General features: G+C 36.7%; 1 long non-coding RNA gene across 2 annotated transcripts in view; it reads right to left on the bottom strand.

The window, feature by feature from the left end:
* Positions 1-3,359: 3,359 nt before the first annotated feature.
* The window catches only part of LOC308194758, a 28,490-nt gene continuing 16,935 nt past the window's right edge, over positions 3,360-14,914 (bottom strand). For both annotated transcript variants that reach the window (XR_013950839.1, XR_013950840.1), the window contains 2 exons: positions 7,830-7,985; positions 3,360-3,942 (listed from right to left, as the gene is read on the bottom strand). This is a non-coding gene — a long non-coding RNA (uncharacterized lncRNA). The remainder of the gene's footprint in view (positions 3,943-7,829; positions 7,986-14,914) is intronic.

Below are 14,914 nucleotides of genomic sequence, written 5' to 3'. Positions count from 1 at the left end.
TACAGTGACCCCAGGAGTCCTCTTTCCTGCCACAAACACCTCTCAAAAAGGCTCTCAGGAGTTCCTTCAGGTTTATTGTGGCTTGACCTGTGGAAACAGCTCTAAAAAATTCTAGAAATTTGACCTATTCCAAATTTTCACCAAAGTGTTTTGCATTTTTTTCTCCCACACTTGACATTTTATTCAATGTGCATAAGTGCTTTTTTAAGAAAAGCTGAAAGTACAAAAAAAGATATATTAGAAGAATGATGAAAATTGCAGGAGGTCTAGGAAGTGTATAGCAGGACTTACATGGATGAGAAAAATTGCAGGAGGTCTAGGAAGTGTATAGCAGGACTTCCATGGATGAGAAAAATTGCTGGAAGGCCTGTGGGGAAACAAAATTGGATGTGCCAGAAGAAACTTCACACCCATCTTAGTGTAGCTAAGTTTAAGCAAATAAAGTATTACAGTCCAAGTTTATAAACTGTAAAGTGTATGTCTGTTTTCACATTGCCTATCATGATTTGATATAACTTTGTTTTCAAATCATGATCTAGATAATGAGTATGAAAATCATATTTATACATATTTCCAGGTTCTAACAGTCCCTCTACCATTTTCATAAAAGGCATTTACATGTTATGAAAAATCAAATTAAAGCCAACTATGCAAACAACTACACAAAGGCAGCATGCTGTGCAGTTCTGACTGACTGTTAAAGGGAACTTTACAGCCTTGTTTAGCTCTTCTGATTGTGCCAGGTTATTCAAAATCAGCAGCCCTTAAACTTCGTTCCTCCATCCAGCTAATTCTTGATCCTCAAATAAAGAAAATATAGCGCACAGTAGCAATAACAAGAATACTTACTCATTACATCTTAGGCTAGCCATGAGTTGCTATCAGGATTTTTCAGTCTGTTTGGTACACATTCAACAGCTTTGTTGTCCCTGTTCAGTAAAAAGGCAAATTGTTCTCTACTGCTACTCATGGTATAGTTTAATTAACCAAGGAAACAGATGGCCATCTAAGATAAGCACTGTCTCTTTAAATGCAAAAATCATGCAAAAATGCATATCCTGGAGTTGTATTCCTATTGGTTTTGTTGGAAAAGATTTTTAAGGCTACAGCATCATACGCCTTCTCCACCTACTGAACACTGTTCATGAAGCATTTGCATTGCACAAATGCGGCTGCTATGGTAGAAGACTATGAAGTCCCAAGCAGACAAGAAACTGAGTAATAGTGAGCAACGTTTTGTTGTCTCCTTCAGTATAAAATATAATGAACATCAAATGAAATTAATTACCTGTTCAAAGCAAACTCAGTAATGTAGTTCCATAGGCAACTTCTCAAAAAAAGTTGTTGAACATCTTACCACAGGTTGTTGTGGATACTAAAATTTTAGAGGGTTTCAAAAAGCAACTGGAGAAATTACTGGAAAAGGGATGAATCAAAACATATGAAATACAATATAAAAGCTTAAGACCTGGGAAGTCCTGAGGGTGGGAGGATATTCTGGAGAGGGGCTACCAGATGCCCAGTCTGCTCTTTTCTCTCAGATTCTGTTGCTGGTCACTGTCAGAGAAAAAGTATGAGGCTAGTTAGACCTCTTGTCTGCGGCAGTGTAGCTGTTGCTATGTTCCTATGTACTCAAAGGCATGATGTTGCGAATCAGACTGGATTATGCACCACACTTTTTGTGCCTTCCAAAATGTCCCATTATTTCAAATCTGCCTGTTCCTGTTTGTTGCCACAGTTCCAGCATACCTGACTGGCAATCTCTTTCTATGCTGGGCTATCCAGCCCCAAACTCATTAACCTTTGGGTAATAATCTTGGCCAGGTAGAGAAAAATTTTGGATATGAAAAAAGAGGAAGGCTGTGCATCCATACATCTGAGAGCATATTTTGCTATGCTGGAGCACTCTGAGCCCATGTACCAGGGCTAAAGGAGGGATTATAACCCCTGTAAGATCTCTGGCCCTTCTTGTCCCTAGTGAATCAGCATCTAGGCCATGGGCTAGCAAGGGAACAATCTCTACAGTGTCTCAGTGCCGGAGGACTTTTCAAGCTTCATGAATTTGGGTGCCACTGGTGATTTTCCTGGATTTGTACCATGGTATAATGTGGCATACTTTTCAGTGCTTTCTTCCTTCCTTTTTGTTGTGCACAGTTGGTCAGCAAATGTCTAGGACACCCAGACTTTTTCATGCACTACTATCATCAGTCAGTTCACCTGGTGTCAATGGCAGCTCCATGGGCTACCTCTGGCAGTAGAGACTCTGTGGGGAGTTTTTGTCTGTAAGCAGACTCTATTATGCTACTTATCTCTCTGGGGCCCCATTTCTGATTGAGTGATTGAACAGGGAGATGAAAAGGCATTATGAAGAATCTAAAACAGTAATGTGAATGTCAAAGCATGGGAGAAACATTGTGGGCTGGAAGAAAATTAATTAAGAGATTTCAAACCTGAGCTCCTTGATGATATCTCACAATGCACTTCAAGGTGTTCCCAAGAAACTGTGCTGAGAAAAGTTTTAGGGGTCAATAGAAAGTGTGCATACCATATATTTTGCCAAAACAGATTTTCAAGGGGAGGACACTTGGCACTAGCAAAGGCAGTTCAGCAAGTACGTATCTGTCCTTCCAAAGCAGTGCGAACAAGCTGCAATCACACGAAAGTACTGCCAGCAGAACTTTCTGATGTAAGCATGACCTCAGCCCTCTGCAGAAAGAAACCCAGGCTAATATTTGTGTGCCAAAATGTAATGTCTCTCTTGTAACCATGCAGTCATGATTGCTGTGAGGCTGAATAGCCAGTTAGATGTTGACTTGACTTTTCATACAATCCTGAGAACAGTGCATACAAGTCAGCTATAATTAAGCTATACAAGCTATAATCATGGCTTCTTGCACATAATATTTTGATATTTTGGAGGAAGTTACCTCGACCTTTTTATTCCTCCTCATTTGCCTCCTCAAGAAAGGGATAGTTTTTGTTTGACTTCAGTAACGCTCTGGTCATTTATTAAAAAGTTGTCATATGTTCATACGACTTCTATTACATTTGATAAAAATGTACAATATTTCATTGTGCAGTTTATTGTGAACCTTGCTGTTTTTCAAGAATCAATGTAGTTATAAACATAATTTCGTCCTTTCTGTGTGAGAAGAACCGTAGTCTGCATTCTTTCCATTAAGCAACAGTTTACCATGAGTCACAGATACTGTACAATACACATGGCACCAAGTCTTTTTGTCTGATTAGGTAAGATTAAGGTGGAAAACCTTTTAATCAAGATGAGTACTAAATTTGTACTGAGATAGTATTTTGTGATCACTGGAGATCTCATGTACCCTCTCCTGTGGATAGGGGCAGTGACACGTCTTTGCCACTAGCTGACGTGCATGTCACTTGTGTTGCCAGCAGCAACATTCATGTGTTGATCCTAATGAATTGCAACATGTATTGTTAATTATTCTGACATGCATTCTTTCTGCCGTTTTTCTTTCGGACAGATGTTGTGTGTAGCGTTAGGAAAGTACCAGCCAAATACATTGCTGTGTTGCTGTTTTCAAAGAAAGTTGTTCCACTGGATATATACTGAAAAGCAGTTTTGAGTTAGGAACGCAGCTTCAGCTCTATATTAGGATAAGCATCCCATCACAATTCTTTTGGGGTAACTTTGGAATGTACAACATGGTAACGTGGAAATGACACACTGAAAATCAATTTATGAAAACAGAGGGCTGGTATCACAGTGATACAAATACATACCAGACAAATTACTTCATTTTTATTAAACAAGGCTACAGATGAAGTCAAAATAGTAAAGACACACATTTGAAAAATTGAGGGAGCAGTTACCGCAGGCAGTGGGAGGTCATCAGTCTGTTGGTGTGTGATCAAACAAATTTAATCAGCAACCCATCTCCTTTGGCAAGTAGAACTGAAATTCTGCTTAAAAAAATACATAAAAAGATAATCAGCATGGCTGATTAGGGAATTTCATGTAAAATGATGACTTTCCATTTTCCCACTAAATGAAACACATATGATAATATTAGGCCTGACTTTCTTACTGTATCTCTTTCAGAGTGTCACTGGGAATTGGTTTTCCTGACTGGAACAAGAGACAGTTCTACCGAAATTCAGAAGCCACTGCCTTTGACAGGCTTCGGTCTTCCTAGTCAATACCCATAAAGTACATGGCTCTGCAGGCTAGCTAAAAGATGAACTGAAACTGAGAACATTTGTGTTTTATGTAAATTATAGCAACAGATAATATCCTCTTCAGCATATACTGTTGCCTGGTGGGTAGGAAGTGTACATCTTTGAATAATAAAAAAAAAAAATCAGAACATTACAACAGAAAGCAAACTGTAGTCTTTTTTTTTGTCACATTTCCTCTATTTTTTTCTGCAAACCTAGAAATACTGCACAAAAGAATAGTCTGTTTTTTTTTTTCAGCTGCTGCTTTTGCTAAAATTGATGTTATTTTTCACAGTTGTTTCAAGTCACTCTGTACTTTAAAGGTTTTCTCTTGCTGTCCTGTGCAACAACATATGGAATTATAGCCTCACAGAGAATATTTAGCAAAGAAAGGTACCATGACTATAAATCCCAACAATCAGATTTCTGCACAGATGGATATCTAGCTTTGTATATCATCTTTGAAACCAGGATCAGCTCTTCTCTGATATTCTGTTCATGACATGAACAGCTAATACATGAATAATAGATTCCAAAGGATAGCATAAGTAAATCTCCTCCCCAAGCAGACATAAAAACAAACCCAAAATTGAGCTGCAATATTCCTGATTAAAATTAGTTCTCTAAATCCTTTTAGAAATCTTTTAAATACACCAGCTATTTGCTGGATATACTTTTATTTAAAGAGATACATGAGTATGTAACTCAACCACTGAAATCAGATGGAAAATAAGAGCTACTACTTTTTTTCTCCTTCACTTGCCTGCTGTGGTTCATAGTGTTTTAGAAAAATACAAAGCCTGTCAGTAGGGAAATTAATATTGGACACCACTAATCCCAACAATGCAGGGACATTCTATTGTTGCCTGCTATAGTACCTGTGTTTTCAGTGTCTGTTAATTATTTTTGCATCAAAGTAGCAAAAACATTGGTGAAACTTTGGTGAAACTATGCTAGCAGTTTACTTGTGGTATTCAAGCCCATGACTTATAGTAGCAATGGGTTTGCTTAGAAAATAACAATTATGTCATGGAAAAATTCTGAAGTTATGAAATTGTGGAGGGTTCTCCATTATGGAGGTCATGGAGTGAGAGGGGAGATACCCAACTCAGTGTAACCAAGAGATGGGTAGGCCAATCAGCTGAGAAATAAGACAGTCTCAAGCCACTCTTTTGCCTGACACAAAGAAACAATTTAAAGTTTGTAGGAACATTCTTGGTTAGTCAAAGGATGGACACATACTCTGGTCAAAATTTGAACCTGGATGTGAGAGTGTCCAAGTGAAATTTTAATCAGACCAATAATTATCATAAAATGCTTTGATGCTGCTGAAACAGTAATTTTTACACATTTTGTGTGTGTGTGTGTGTGTGTGTGTGTGTGTGCATTTTCTAGAGTAGCCATACTACAGAAAATTTGAACTGCCTGTTGTAGATTGTAAAAGTCTGTGATACTCTTCCAAACTGTGAACATTATTTGCTAAGGAAAGCCTTTAGCTTATTTAAAATGTAAGTAATGTCTCTTGGCTAGACTTTTCTCTTTGATGCTTTTAGGCTTATAGCATTAAACAAAATGAATCAGATTATTTCTCACAGCTCTGTACCTCTTTATAAAGGTCAGTGTTTTGTTATTGAAAATGCTGGAAAAAAGATATATGTGACATTTTATGCTATTGATTTGTTTATAATGGTGTTGTACCATAGTGGCCTCCAGTGCTTTAATTTCCTTACTAGCCTGTTTGTAGTGCTCCTGTCAAGGTGGGAAAGAATGTTTTTTATGTCTTCTTGTGTTTCTCTGTCCTTCTGTCTGTTTTTTACCACTTTTTATATCTGGACTTGGGTTTTCTGCATGCAGGACAGACCATCGGGTACGCAGTTAGTAGGTCTATAGCCCTTTTTACTTCCTCTCTTGTACCTCAGAGACTTTAGCACCACATCAGCTATATTATTATCCAGTGCACACTTACTGTGGAGAGATAAGAAGCTGAAAATAATTTTGAAATTAAATATTCATTGACTTGAAGGTTAATTTGACTAGGAGTGCATGTGTGTAGGAGTAGTATGCTTGCAAGCTCTATAGTAAGTAGGTTTCAAATTATATAAGTGACAGGCTCATTTCAGAGTTATAACATTTCATCTTGGGGACCGACAATGGAAATGGAAATGAGTATATGAAAAAACTGTCCTTGTGTCTCTCTTATACTAGCTATAATGAAGCTAATCTGTATTTACATAATGTACCTAGGATCAGGGAGAGGCTTTTCTTGATTTGGTCCTTAGCACCTAAGGTGTTCCTAAGCACATGGAATAAATGGCTGAATTTTGGGCTGTTTAACTTGCATGGTAAAGCTAAAAGTTCTGTCAGCAAGAAAGCAGGATGGTGCATTCATGAGTTATTCACATTGCTTATCATTTAGAATTTTCACTGCAGGATAGAAAGCTGCCTTCATGGGAAATCTAGAACAATATTCTGAATGCAAGTTAGGAATGAAAAACATTTTTAACAGTATGTGGAGGTTCCAGACTCAGAAATGGGAAAGAAAAGCAAAAATGTCAAAAACCCAATACCACGTGTTTCTGGATGAACAAAAAGAGAAAACTTCCATGAGGAAAAAGCTTAAAAAAAAAATCAAAACAAACAAACAAACAAAAACAAAAAAACAGAGTTCCAAAAGGCCTAAATAAACCTCAAAATTTTTATCTCAGCCCTGCTGGAGACCCTTGTGAGTTAGAGATTGAGACACAGTTAGTAGTTTTCCCAGCCTGTTCTTGGGCTGGAAGACCATTCAGAATCTTTTTTAATTAGATCACTACTGCTGGTCTAAGGGTGTTGGAATTTTTTTTCCATTCCTCTGCACTATCTTTTAGCATATTTACAAACTGTGGGCAGAAGGAAAATTAAAAATAGATCTAACACTGAAATATGTTGGTTACTTTCAGCTTGGAGCTGTCTTTTTTGTTTATCATTTCATTTTATAGGCTATGCAATCTTGTGTTCATCCTGCAGACTTGTATTTTCACCACTGACACATCTGACACACAATGCACTCATCCCTAGAAGTCATTGCTTACTTTAAAATACTGCTTTTATAAGTGTGTATGGTGTTGTCTCCATTTCTTCCCAGAACCTACCTAAGGCTGCTAAATGCATGCTTTGTACATTGCCCTGCTATGTGGTGCTTGGATCAATTAAAGGCTGATGTTCTTTCACTAGATAGTTCTCATATATTTCTCATGTTGAAGGTTCTTTTACACATTTCTGAGGTTTCTTTTTTTTAAAAAAAAAAAAAATTGAGCAAAATATCAGCCTTTTGAAAATTATTTCTCATGTATTATATAAATTGAGCATTTGTAGTATGTCCTCTGAAATAAATATTTGAACTGAGCTTCATAAAATCTTAAGTTTCTGCCAAGATGTTAACAGTGAAGTCTGCTTCTGACTTCCTCACAGTGACTGAGTCTGTTTTCTTGTACACAGATACATGCATAAAACTTTTCCCCAATTTATTAATTAAACATGCACGGCACTCTTTTATAAGTGAATCTTTAACAAGAATTCATAAAGTATAAAGGAATTAAAATTACAATTAACTTGAAGAATGTAAATTAAAATGAAAGTTAACAAGCTACACTTACACTGGAGAACTGTGCCCTTCCATTTGCCTTGGTGGTATTGCTCTCAGGATTAAGTATGATAACATGACTTTTTCCCATTCTTCTTAACTCTGGTTTTACCACTATTCAGTGCAGGATCAGGCCCAGTATGAATTTCAGATCTTCAACTTCCTAGTTCTGAGGAAAACACAAAGTTGAGGACAACAAATAAATGAGAACTATTCTCCAGAGCGAAAGTCAAGAGAATAATCACTGTTTTAAGAAACTAAAAATAAAGCAAAATGGAGACTGTCTCTGTTTAAAATGCAAAGACACAAGGCTTGTTTTAAGAAGATCACTGAATAGTGACCAGTTTATGCTGTAGTACAGAAATACAAGAGAAAAGTGATTTTGTAGGCTAGCAAGCACCAATTAGTATCAATTTTTGTCTTTCAGACAAATAGTTCATTATATTAAAGAATTTTGTAGAATAAGGGCCAAGAAGGGAGAGAGCTTAGAACGTAGTAGACAAAGTTTGTCTAAACGGTTTATTGCTACCAGGCGGAAGTGAACATTCCCCACGCCCTAATCAGACACATTTTGTTCTGCCTCCATCCCAAAAATAAATAAATAAAAATTAGGAAACCTATATGACCACATGAGAGCATGTGATTGTAGTTCTGAGTTGAAGCTAATAAATGCAGAGGAGCTTGACAGACTGGACATGCTAACACACACACTGTCACAGTGTTCCCTGTTGCAGAAGTAAGGCTGCTGGCAGCTGCGTCGAGCTCCATTGCAAGAATGTGCCCATTTATCACTGTGCAAATGGCACACCCAGGAGAAGGCAGTTCTCACTCCATGGGAAGTTCAAGTAATGTCTAAAATTAATACACAAAGCTGATAGAATACTACCACCATTACTACTTGCACTTTGAATTCATACTCAAACCAAGTACAGAATGCAATGAAAGCATTCTGAAAGAACAAAGGTAGTGAAGGAAACACATCATCATTTGCTGCTTTCAGACAGCACCAGGTGGCTTGAAGAACAGTACTAGAATTCAAAGAAAGTTTAAAACTAACACAGATACGAACGATGTGTTAGTCTGAGTTTCTGTATAGTCCAGTTCTTGCTTTGCTTGGAATGAGAATGAATAAGCCAGATGCAGAGAATAAATCACAGAACCATAGAATATGCAAGTTGGAAGGGACCCACAAGGATCATCGAGTCCAATTCCTGGGTCCTGAAAAGACCACGCCCCCTCCCCCCCCCCCATCACATCTTGTGTCTGAGAGCGTTGTCCAAATACTTCTTGAACCAGCAGGCTCGGACCCTGTCCCAGTGCCCGACCATCTTCTTGGTGCAGAACCTTTTCCTAACACCCAGCCTGACCCTCCCCTGTCCCAGCTCCATGCTGTTCCCTCGGGTCCTGTTGCTGGTCACCAGAGAGAAGAGATCAGCAAATGGTGTGCAAACAAACAAAAGGACAAGAGATCATGTTTTTATGTTGGGTAACAATGGAGTGAAAGATCTTTATGTTTTTATGTCTGGTCCTTTATTTTTTGCATATTTTTTTTCCAACTTGCTCCAGCATCATTTGAAAACACGATGTTTTTGTCTCTTTGCTGCTTGCTTTGCATCTCTGGGTCAGAGATGCTATTTGAAAAGGTCAATTAGTTTCCTTCTATCATTGTTGTTTACAGTGAGAGAACCACTCTGTGATAAATTCTCTTTCATTGCTGCAGAATCTGCAGCCAGAATATTCTACTGTCTCTGTTCCACTGAATGAAGAGGTTAAAAAATTGTTAGCCTCATCTCTTCCACAGCAAATTATCTCACTATCAATTTAAAGCAGATTCTTTGTCTCCATTATGAAATATTTATTTAGAATAGTACATTGATATTGCATTGAAAGAGTATGCTTTTTATTTTTTTTCCAAGTGGTAGAAGTGAACAGAATATTTATCTTTATCCCTTAGATGAAGATGAAGGACTTAATAGTTCTGGCTATTGCAAAGAATGCTCCTACCCGTCGTATGTATAAATAGACCTACACCCCCCAAATCCCTTGTGAGAGTGAAAAAACTCCACCCAAACCCAGGAACCTTAATGTGCCTTTTCTCTCACTCGACTATTACTGATGAAAATAGAACCTTTTAAACCTGTAATGAAAATACATTTCCTATCCACAAGTTTCAAAAGTTCTGTTCCATATCAGAAACAAACGCTCTTTAGATGTGAAAGGATACTTTTAGGTTAAGATTCCAAGTTACATGCAGAAAATATTGTAATATGAAAATGAATAGACCTAAAAAAATCACAACTTTTCTCCTCCCAACCACCCATTAGAAAAGCAGAAACAAGTTTGCGAAGTTCTTAAACAAGTACTTTGTGTTTATATTTGGCACTGAAAAACCGATCTAGACATGCTTTCACAGACACATACCTGCAAACAGATACCTAAATCTGAAGAGATCTGCTTGTTAAATGGTGAAAATTCATGCTTTATAAAACCTTTGATAGGCATTCGGCACTTTTACTCAGTACTTTTTAATTACATGCCCTTTTCTATTAAAATTTTAGTTAAAATTGCAAGGTTTACACGCAAAGTGTATGAAACTTAACAAGAAAGGATATCCTTGATGTTCAGAAAGTGTAGAATATAGTCTGCAGAATATAGTCTATTTGGTTTGATTAGACTCCAGAGATCTTCATATGCAATTTCAAAGCTACGAGGATGGATTTTCAAAGAAAATGTATGCTAAATGACATTAAAGAAAGTGAAGGAACCACTGGTGAGTGAGGATAAAGAAGAAATAGATGGAAAAGTTTTCATTGAGAGTGAGATTAAAAGGCGTTTTTGGATGAGTCTGGGTGAGAGAAATCGTGTGTATGTCAGAGGAGGGAGAACTAAAGCAGAGCATGTTCTTTTCTTGCAAATCCCTTTATAAATTTGCAAACTGGTTAAAGAAATATGCCTTCTAAGAAGTAATTAATATCTTTTATTAACATCACATCTCAGAACGAGACAGTAATTTTGTTTGAAACTCTCTGCCAGAAGATAAATTAGCATGATTGAACTGGGAAATGTGAAAGCCATAATTCACATGCTTTATTCAGGTAATTATTTAAATTATAGAAAAGCCAAAAAGGAGGGACTTACATTTTAATATACCACAGAACAATCAGGTGTCAGAAAAGTATGCAAAACCCGAAAAGAAAAGAAAAGAAAAGAAAAGAAATATCTACAAATTAACCATTTTGAGCTCTTTCCCTGAAGATAAAAAGTGCTATATATAATCTGTAGGCTACTAGTGATGCAGACTGTTAAATGCTGGCAAAAGGTGGTGGAAAATTTCAGCCCTTATAATCTTTTCTATTTTCTTGTCACGTTCAAGACAATTTTTAACAGAGATGATTAAAAGTCATCACTGAAATTAATTTAAAAAGCCTTTTTGATTTAGAATGCAAAGAGAGGAAACTTTCAAAGTATCTAAAAAAACTGTAATCTACAAAAACACATTTCTTTAGAAATTATGAAGTTGTACCTGAAAAAAAAAAAAAAAAAAAGGTGGAAATTAAATTGAGTGTGGAATTCCAAAGTTTGTAGCTTGCTATATCCCATTAGACTGATTTATCCATTTTTTACTCTTTAAGTACTGAAATGCTCTTTTAAAGATGTTGCCAAAGTGCTTGGAGAAAGAAAACTCAAATGGAAACTAAAATGGCAATGAAAAATGGAAATACAAAGGGACAGAAAACTCAGAAAATTATGTTACTGAGTTTTACTGAGTTAAGTAAGGTTGACATAGAATTTTTCTGTACAAGTTTGTATTATACTTAAAAAGGATAAGACTTTACTTAAAGCCTTAATCTATTGAAGACAGTTATTCATTATTTTTCTTGTTTATTCTTTAAAACATTAATTTTTATTGTTTTTTTTTTTCTTTTTACCACTATTGCAATAATAAAAATTAATCAAAACTGCAAGAGTCAATGCAGATGAGTTTCCCTGTGTGCTTGTGGTAGTGTAGTAAATTCAAGTTCTTCAGGGCTGTGGCCAGTAGAACAGTATGGTGAAATCCTCCCAATTTCATTTGCTCCACATGTACAGTGTTACAATTCTACACTTATCCCTGTACAAGAGAAATAAGATTCAGGCCCATAAAAGAGAGCGAGAAGACTTTTATGAAAGCTTTCTTAATCGCTGCAAGTGTATGGAACGATACCTTTATAAGATTACCATTATCCTCATCTTGTTTTACATAGTTAATCATTTCACAGTTGTCAGAGCAGTATTCAGTTGATTTAAAAATCCATTTGCAATATATTTCTATATAATAATAGCAATTTTATGTAATAATAGCAATCTGTGTTAAGGTCTGTCTAATATGATATGAATTTAGTGCTATCATATGTATACTGAGTTTTAAAATATTGTAAATGTTTAATGGAGTTCAGACTTCATCTCCAGCTAAAGTTTCCAGACATAGGGCACGAACAAAGAGAGGGAAGGTTGGGCAATCATTCCTGCGAGTTCTCTCTCAAGTGGCATTATGGTCAAAGCAAGGTCTGGGGCAAGAGCCCTATCCTGGGCAAGATGTCAAAGACAAATGAAGCATTTCTTCACCCCTCCCTTCCTCCCTCCTTCCCAAGGGCTCTTGTTGGAACCTTCTTTTTTTCTGTACCCGTTTTGGTACCCAAAGCCCAGCTAATAGATTCAACTGAATGACTGGCTCCTGCTTTCTATGGCTGCAACTCTCAGCCAGTTTTAAAGGACACTGTTGAATTGCCCACACTGGTTAGGCTTAACAGCTGGCTCTAAACAAATACATTTACGCACTGCATCTGATGTGCTTCTTTTTGGCAGACATCTCAAACATGCATAAACGTAACTGCAGTAAATGTTTTGATAAGCTTAGTAGCTTCGGTAGCTATTTGATTTTTGAATGTATAAATGAGCACAATGAATGCAGCGATCACAAGAATATTATGGAAGCAGAGTCCATCTAGTTGCTAAACAAGCACATACAGGGATGAGGTTGTTTACAGTTTGGAACCCCTACTTGCCACAACAGTGTCCAGTGCTGAAATCCTATTATTTAATTATCTCTTCTGAGATACACAGTTTCATACTGTTACGTGTGAGTGTGTGTAATGGCTGTTGGTCTGCTCACAAGGTTACAAGAAGGCTCTCTATTCTAAAAAGGCTCAAAATCTATATTAAAGAAAATTTATAGAACAATGTCATGGAACATAAAAACATTTGCTTTCTCAGTAATGTCCAGAATGTTTGCCAATTTACCAGCTAAAGTGAAAACTAACAGACAATATATGTAACAGTAAAGATGAAGAAATTGTTGGATTACATGTAGAAGTGTCTTTACATATAATTCTATATTGAGTCAAACATTATTATTATTATTATTATTATTATTATTATTATTATTATTACTACTACTACTACTACTATTACTACCACCAGGCTTTTTTTTACCAGTTGTAATTTTGATTCTGAATGCTAAAAAAAAATCTCTAAGTTAAAGGCACAGATTGAATGCTGCAGACATCGGTAAAAAAATAAAAGTAATCTCTTTACTTGTACAGTGGGAGAGGAGAGAGAAAGGACTATGAGAATAAAGTATATGGTGATGGAGATGAATCAAGATTTACTTTCTGAAATTTTTATGGAAATGAAAGAATAGGCTTGCAGTAGAAGCTACATGAAAACTCAATTAGTAATTAGTCTTTTGTACAGAAAATAAATAGGAGACAATGGTGACAGCCACAATAAAAAAAAAAAAAGAATAATTTTGAGGACACCTGACAATAGTCTGGTGCTTTCAAAGCCCTGCCTTAGACAGGAACACAATTTGGTGCATGAGGAGTTTGAAAATCATACACAAAAATTATACTGCTAGCAAAAAATGGACTAGTGAGTCTCCGTCATTCTAAAGTCATATGCCATTAAAAAGAATAGGAAAAAATGATGTAAAAAGATTTATGCTAGGGATGTGTCTGTGTTGTGCCTGGCAGCATCATGCAGAACTGCTTAGGCTGGGAACCAGCACAGTCACATTAGGGGGGCTTTTTGCTCCAGCTCTTGCATCGGAGCATAGCTGGTTAGCTCAGACCCCTGGCTGATGATGTCCAGAGCTTCCAGGACTGGATCCTTTTGGATGGCACTGCATAATGTCCCATGGATGTAATCAGCATTTTCATAATATTCTGCCATGGACAGCAAAAATGTTAGAGATATATAACAAAATTTGTGCAAGTACTTTGCATTGCCGTGAAGCCTTGGTTGAAGATACGTAATTGAAGCGAGGCTAAAAAGGTATTTCTGTGCTGGTCAGTCTGTGAAATGGAAGTGGGGTAACTCTATCACTTAGGAATTTCACTCACATGACTAGATAGCATGTAACCTGCCAGAGGGATAACAGAGAATATTTTTGCTTTGAATGAGGGTTGGCTTCCCTTTGTGTTCTAACTTTGCATCCCATCTGCCAGAGATGTCTTTCAGGTTCTTTAATTTAGCTAGAATCACATGAAATAATCTCACTGCATTCAGATGGATTTTTTTTTTCCATTAGGCAAATGTACAATTTTTAGTTAGTCAAAAAAATCTTTTTTTTCTTTTTTTTTCTTTTTTTTTTTTCTTTTCCAAAATTCTAGACCAAACCAAAAGACAAGGAAGCTGATAGGCAAATAATTTCATGACAAATAAACAGCTTCAACATTTTTTTGGGTGACATTTAAAAAGCATAAATAAAACTGAAAAAAGGGAGTGTTACTTATCTAACCCTGGAGCAGAAAGGGAACCAAAATGACTAAGGAGTTATCGATGAATTCATGTGTGTGTGTGTGCACATATATTGAATTTTCTCTTAAGAGAGCTTTTGCATTTCACTGACAAGTGCCACCAAGGTGATGGCACCATGGCAGCTTTGGCAGAGCGAGGCAACGTGGAGATTAGCACTGTCGAATATAGAGAGAGTACATCAATCACACCTCCTTTCTATTGAAAATGAGGATGCCAGTTCAAAAGAAAGGCAGAGTGTGCTTTAGCACCTTTCCCCCTTTAATCCCCTCAGAATACAGCTCCTAACATAGCCAGCAGCCT

This window comes from Anser brachyrhynchus (genome assembly GCF_964034855.1).
Source record: "Anser brachyrhynchus genome assembly, chromosome: 4".
Lineage (NCBI taxonomy): Eukaryota > Metazoa > Chordata > Aves > Anseriformes > Anatidae > Anser > Anser brachyrhynchus.
The sequence above is the reverse complement of the archived record's forward strand: the minus strand, read 5'-3'. Positions and strand labels throughout refer to the sequence as shown.